The sequence below is a fragment of the Glycine max genome, chromosome 11, assembly GCF_000004515.6.
Source record: "Glycine max cultivar Williams 82 chromosome 11, Glycine_max_v4.0, whole genome shotgun sequence".
Lineage (NCBI taxonomy): Eukaryota > Viridiplantae > Streptophyta > Magnoliopsida > Fabales > Fabaceae > Glycine > Glycine max.
In genome coordinates this window covers 3,652,773-3,660,862 of record NC_038247.2, presented here as the reverse complement: position 1 = coordinate 3,660,862, position 8,090 = coordinate 3,652,773, and positions in this window count along the sequence as shown.

Genomic DNA, 8,090 nt, shown 5'->3' with positions numbered 1-8,090 from the left:
ATGTAAGCCTCTACTGATATGGGCACTTGGCCTTTTTTGGGTGCAATAAGAACTTGCGAGTTGTATGATTCTGTTGGTTAGTTTTAGGCTTTCCGTTGAAATCGAATTGAATGGTAACTTTCTCTGATTAGTTTTTGTTTTCAATGTTATACAAGCAAATGAATATCAAGGTATGACCTGTCAGATGTCATTATTTTTTAGTTATTTTATATGATAAAAGTGAGACAATATGTATCATTTTCTTTATTTTGAGAGAATTTTTAATATACATATAAACGTATGGGATTAAAATATAATTATATTTTTATTAATTATTTATGGCTAAATAGAAATAACGGGACTGTAATGTCTTATATTTTTAACTGAAACTGTAGAAGTCCACATCATTTCATGATGGATTAGAGAGGAGAAATGGATAGAAAAAAGAAAAAGCACCAGGAAAAATGATAGATATAATTAAAAAAATACAGAGAAACAAGTAAAAAAAATAGACCGAAAATGAATTATAGGATCTTGACGTATATGTTTATAAGCACTCTTTTTAACCTTTATTTGGATCTGTGCTTTTCATTATGTGGATGTAGGCGTGTGGTCTATTCCATGAAGATTACTACTAGCTCAGGCCAATAATAGGAGGCAATTGGTAACGGTTAAATTGGTGGATAATTTATTTATCGTAAGAAATATATCATCTGTACAAAGTTTTAAAGAGAGCTGTTCAATAATTAATAGATTATGCAGTATAAAAAAATCATTATATTATATACATGTATACACAAATAAGTTTTTGTATGCTAAAAATTAACTTTGTATGGATGATATTTTTTTTCTGTAATTATTAGCTACTGTTGTGTAAAATAAAAGGAGTCACCTATCATTATTAGTTTTTCTGTCACCATATTTAGAAATAGAAAAATACATAGATTTTGCAGCATAGACATCATATAAATGAATTAGAAAAAAATAGCTAAAAGATGTTAAATAAAATATCAAGAAAAAAACAAAAAACAAAAACACTCAAAATCATTAAAATTAAACAATATATATCTTGTTGAAAAACAACCACCACATTATGACATTGTTTTGGTTCAAATTTTATTAGTATTTTGCAATATACAGGGCAGAACTAGGTTGAAGGAAAAAGGGGCAATCGCCCCCTGATGCAGATTTTTTTTATGCATACACTAATATTTTCCCCTTTTAAATTCTCATCTTGCTTTCCTTTTTATTTTACTAATATACCACCCTTATTCTTTTACTCCTTATACCTATTTTACACGTTATTTGTAGGTTTACAAAAAATAATATCAGTAATGATACACTTTATATTATGTTTAGTTAAAACTCAAAAATCTTTCCACAGGATAAAAAAAAGTTAAAACTCAAAATACATAAATTAATAGTTTTTATGTTTTATAAATGTTTAGGTGTGCATTGTAATAAGGTATCTGAAGTAATCAAATAATGTATTTCCTTTTATTCTTTTACTTTATTTTTGAGTTTGTCGTCTTCTCTCAAACATGTATTTCCTTTTTCTATCTTCAAAGACACTAAGGTCAAGAGTAAATACGTAACATGATTTCTTTTTTAACATGGTAAATATTGCATCATATTAAAAAAAAATTATATTAAGATTTATTTATCTTTTTCAAATCTTGCGTTAAATTTTCGTCCCCTGACCGTTTTTTTTAGTTTCATCCCTGGATATATATATATATATATATATATGTATGTATGATATTTTTATAAATAAAATAAGCGATAATATATTTTATATTATAACTTGTATATTATAAAAAGACGAAAAGTAACAGTAATAATGAGTAAAACTAAGAATATGAATTTTACTAGTACTGTATAACAAAGACTCATAAATGTATCATTTTTGTAAGGAATAAGCATACGTTAACTTCTCTTAATATTTTCCTTCATGAGTAACGCTATTTGGTGCGAACCAATTGTTATGAAGTAAATATGAACAGTGGGAATTACTAACCATTCATGGATGGATCCTTGTAAAATACTAGTATTGTTTTTCCGTTACAACTTATCCTTCTTTTACATTCTCCAACAATAATATTCCTTCACTTTTTTAAATAAAAGTTGTTCGTACTCAACTGCATTTTCCTTCACTCTATTAGTATTATTTTTCTTGTTCTTTTTTCATCACATTCTTTAATACATTTATTACTTTAGTAATGGTAAAAGAAAAATTAATTAGCGTTAAGATTATTTTTAAAATAAGATTAATTTTAAAAGAAGTAATGAAGTAATTGAATTGAATTAAATATTTAATAATTTTAATTTATTAAAATTAAAGTATAAATATAAATTTATTTATTTTAAAAAATATATGTTAACTTATTATTTCTTAAAATTCGTAAACCAACTACAATAACTAAGTTTATGTAAAGTGTTGGGCTGTGGGGAGAGACAAATAAGCACATAAAAAGAGTTTTGTTTGATTTTGTTTTTAATATTATTAATTGTTAATTGATTTTTTTAATTTTAGGTCAGACTTCATAAATATTTTTTAATTTATTGAATCAAAGATTAATTGTATTCATGATGCATGATTATTGTTGATTAAAAAAAATTATACACAGTAAAAATCTAACATGAATTTTTTCATATATCTTAATTGATAATTGTTTTTGTGGGGTTGAAGCAATGGGGTAACGCATGAAAGTAATGGTGAGGGGATCAATCAGTGACCGATTGCCACGTGGCCCATGTAAAGGGGAATCTCACGGGTAATTCACTAAAGACTAAACTCAAGTGGAGTGGTTGAACCTTTTTGGTCACTTTTATAAAAAATTTATTAAGATGTGTTTTTTTCTAAAATAAATTTTTGATATGAGTCTATTTTGATAAAAGTTTAAAGTTAAATTGATAATTTGAGAACATGACATTTCAATAGGTAAAAAGGATGAACCATTCAAATTATTGAATATTGATGTGACAAAAAAAATTTTAGATTATTACTTTTATCATGTCAAAATAAAGTAACAATTTTGATTTGTAGACATGCAACTCGAGTCCATAATAAAAAATTATAGAATATATGAATCAACACTAGTTCAAGTATACGTGAAAATAACATTATGCTTAACATCAAAACAACAATTTATATAATTCAAATGTTAGGATCTATGTTATGTAGCTGTTATTGCTCAAAATGGAGCTAAGCATACTACTCTTTCGATGTTAAACATATTATTGTTTTCATTTGTACTTGAACAAGTGTTGATTCATATATCATGTAATTTTTTTTATCGTGGACTCAAGTTGCACGCATACCAACTAGCGGTTGCAGATAACTATATCAACAAACCAACAATTTCAAATTGTTGAATGTTCGAGTGAAAAATCAGTAATTTTGAGTTGTTACTTTATTTTGATATGATAAAATAACAATTCGAAATTGTTGATTTATCCTTTTTGCTTATTGAACTATCATGTGCTCAAATTGTTAGTTTGACTCTATACTTTAATTAAAAGAGATCCATGCTAATAATTTATTAAAAAAACTCATTTTGATAATAAAAATTTATAAAAATAACCCAAATGAATCAATCACTCCTCAACTGATGAATTAATAGTGTCATGTGGGACTGGCCGACGGGGTTAGTAGGTCACAACAGTAGCAACGTATTAATGTGAACGCCTAAGTGGCATTATCCTTTGTTTCTGATTTCATTTTCCTTTTCATCATATCTTTTTGGGGCTTGCCACCCGATTCATATCCTTCCCCCACATCTTTTTTGGCTAATGGGTATGGCATTCATTTTTGTTAAGACATGACTACTAGCTAGTTGAAAAGAGATAGCTACAAATTGTGTCTGTATTTATGGAAAGGATAACGTATATAGTAATTTTATAAGTCAAAGGAAGAACTCAATCAAAAGGGTAGATGGAGTTGACCATATACCTAGCATGCCTACTTGCTTTGCTTCAAAAGTTTAATGCTAAGCTTTTATCTGAAATGAGTTTGCTCTTATCCTTGTCTCCTTTGTCAAACGTGATCAAACTCGTGCTTTTCAAATGTAATCACATTTGTTCTTTTGTGTGGAGCCTTTGAAAATAGGGGTTTGAGAAATCCGTAGGGATCTAATAGATACCTTCAACGAATTTAGCACGCGGAAACATCCTAGCTAGAAACTAGAGGCAAGGATTTAATGCGAATATTTATAGGAGTAAAATATTGTAAACAATGAAAAATATAAGAGGAAAACATATTAAAATTCAACTAAAATTATTTAGATTATTGAGAAGTTAGTTGTGTTCGTGTGCCTCTTGATTCTTATATCATTGAAAATAAATGGTTTTAAGTAGAGTTTACTTAACTTTCACACTTCATATTTTGTTTTAAATATTACACATTTTCTCCTAGTTCTGAATTTACACCAAACAAGTGCTCATAATTGAATAGTTTCCGGTCACATGTCTTTTTCCATGCAATATTTCAAAGGGTATTACTTATTTTTAAAGAGTGAGTATAACTTACACAAGCATTAGATGGTCTTAACTCTTATATTACAATTTACTCTGAAAACTATAATATATACTAATTTGAAGTTTTAAGTGAAACTATTATCAAATTAAAATTTTAAAGTTTCTGAAAGTCAAAAAGTATATATGTTTTTCCAATGCTGACACGTAGACTTTTAACGTGTAATTTTTTTTTTATTTGGTTCAAATTATTATAAAAATACAATAAGTCGTAATAGATATTATAACTTCTGAGTTAGAAGTTGTCACATCTGTTATAATTTTTTTTAATTAAAATCGTAAAATCTTTTATATATTTTTTAATCTTTCGACTTTGAAGTTGCAAGTTTTCTTTTTTACCCTTAAAGTTTTGTCTTTTAGAATTTTTTATTTTCTTTTGTTTTGCTTTCAAATTTTTATGAATATTGTACATAATTTTATTTATTTATTTATTAAATAAATATAATATAATTTTTATTTTTTATGTTTCTCTTTAATTTATATTCTTCATTTTATATTAATGTATTATGTTATTTTTAATTTAAAAACTACTTTTATTACTAAATTATTAGATGTTGTTAATAATAAATTCTTTATACAAAATAAATAATATTATTTCATAAAGTATAAGTTAATATTAATAACAAAATATTTTAATATTTATTTTAAAATTTTAGTTTTTTAAAATTTAAGTATTTAAAATAAAAAATATTCAAAAAATATATTAAATAACATTATGTTAGTTTTTTTTATTTCATTTACAAAAGAAATGAAATTCAATAACATTATTACAAAATTATCTAAATTTTAAATATACAAAATATATTAAATAAAATAATATTCAAATAATTAAATAAATAAAATTATTTACAATTTTTTAAAAAATTGAAAGCAAAACAAAAGAAAAAAAGATAAATGAAAAATTCTAAAAGAAAAAACTTTAAAGGTAAAAAAGAAACTTACAACTTCAAAGTGGGTAAGATTAAAAAAAAACATATATAACTTTTGAAGTCATAAATAAAAAAATGAAATTGTAAAAAATTTATGACTCCAATTAAAAAAATAAAATAATAAATTATAAAAGATATTACAATTTTTAACTCAGAAATTATCTGGTACAATTTATTTTATTTTTAATAATAATTTGAAAGTGACCCTCAAATAAAAAAATAAAAAAATTACATACTTTTGATAAAAGTCACCCTGGTGTGTTATAGAATAACGAATGTGGTTTTATCATTGTATGGTTGACTGGTTGTGCTTTGTAATTGAAAGATATATAGAAGAAAGACGACGAGTAAAAATCTCTCTTTAATTTATTACTCAATTATTTGTTACATTCGCAATTAAAAAAGTATAAACATCAAGTACTCCCGCCACTGCATGCATCCAAACTTTCCAATTTTAAAATTGTCTATTACGCTATAGGTTAAAAGGTCTCTCTACCTGCAATTGTAATTATCTGATGTGAACATTAAAAGAAAAAATAAATTAAAAAGTAAAAGGAAGGAGAAGGATGCACGAGTGAAGTGATCACGGATCAGTGTCTTTACGCGTCTCGCTAAACCCAACAGAATAAAAAGTAATGATTTGACTGACTAATCTCTACACCAAGATAGTCTTAAATCATTAGGTCAATAAAACGACCCCAAGTTTGATTAATTATATCCTGTAATTAAACTACATATACTATTATTGGTATTAGTCAATTATGTGAATGGAAGTGGTAGGCAAGGTTCGAGCATGCTAAGTCTTGCCTAATTGCCACTAATTAAACATAATTTAGGTGTAGAAGCTCACTCCTCTAGTCACATTTTACTATTTTAGAGTTTAATAAGATAGACCATAGATACTTCTACGGAGATGGTCAGAGACAGAAGGAGACATGAAAGAAAGTGATTGCCAGTTTGCCATGAAAAGAGAGAGACGTAGAAGATTGAAATGTTTTTCTTTTCTTTTCCTTTTCACCAAGGAATTAAAGAAAGGTGCTCACCAGTGGGTGTTTTCTTTTTCTTTTCCCCCTTGTCTTAGTTTAATTGACTAATTCATTGGTTTGGATATAAGGACAAAAAGACAATTGGTTAGTTATAAACTTGAAGTCAAGATTGGACGGCATTATTTAATAATGCATGTATAGACTCAATACTTAACAATTCATATATTCACTTACTCCCTTAATTTTAAAACATACCATTCACATTACTTCAAAAAAATTATAAGTTTTTAAGCCTCAATTATGAAAAATATATAACAACTGAATTATTTTATGTGAAATACAAAGATATTTTGATTAATATTTTATCTTATTTTATTTAGAAGAAATTACAATGAATAATCATGAAGTTAAAAAAGTCAATGCATTCTTCAATTTTCTAAAGTTATTATATGAAGTCAACTTAGTACAAGGAATTTTGAGTCTGATTACACAAAACATGTATGAACGGGTTGAATATACAAAGGGAATATAAACCGAGTTTATACATAAATTACTCCGTTAATTTTGTGCATGCAGCTTAGCTATTTTCAAGTCAAGGACAAGTGGAAATTTTCTGTTAGCACTGTCTTTGTATGATAAGTCTATTTCTTTCTTCTGTCTAAAAATTAAGGTTGGATTAGACAAAGGAGGCCAGTGCTGCCGGGAAGATAATGTCACAATTACGTCCTAATTGATATTAATATTATGTTTTAAAAAGCACTCCTGTTTTGAAATAGATTACCTAAAAACTGATTTGTTTGACACAAGAAAAAGAAGAGGGAGAAAGAAGAAGAAAGTCTCTATTTAGTTTAGGCTGATAACTTGGTGTTATTTAAAAATAAGTCATTTGACTTATGTATCATTTAACTATATAACATCATGTGACTTATATTGTCACATTAGGTAATTTAGTATTTTATTGAAAGCTCAATTATATTTTTAATTTTTAATTTAATGTTTTATTAGAAGATATTTCTATCTCTAATTAATTATTATTATTCCTGATTCTAAATCAAGTCTTATCTCTTGCAAAATACACTTTCTAAGGAAGCGGCGCCGGGAATTTGGAGAAATTTTATTGGTATTTTGTAAAATACAAGGAATGAATAGAAGTGTTTTACTATTGACGATGATGAGAAAAATTATACACACGGTAGAAAAAACTAAGTTTAGAATGAGAAAGAATAGAAATTAATTAGGGATAAAAGTATTCTTTAATAAAATATTAATTTAAAAATAAAATATCATATTTACAAAAAGATCATAAGACATTAATTACAAATAACAAAAAAATAAACTGAATTATCTGATACTACTATGTAAGCTACATAACATTACATGATTAAATAATACATAAATCATACAAAGGTGACTTAATTTCAACTCACGTCAAAGAAATAATTTTTAATTTAATTACTAAACTGCATGGGGATTATTGGTTAATCTAATTCAGTTGCATAGCTACCTATTATTAGTAATTAGAAAAACAATGATCAATTTTTTATTCGAAAAGAGGCTTGTATTTATGCTCTCCTTAGACAATAGATGAGAAAGAGTGAAGAGAAACCTGAGATAAAAAATAAAATAAAAAATGGGGTGAAAATGACGTATTGTTTGAATGAAT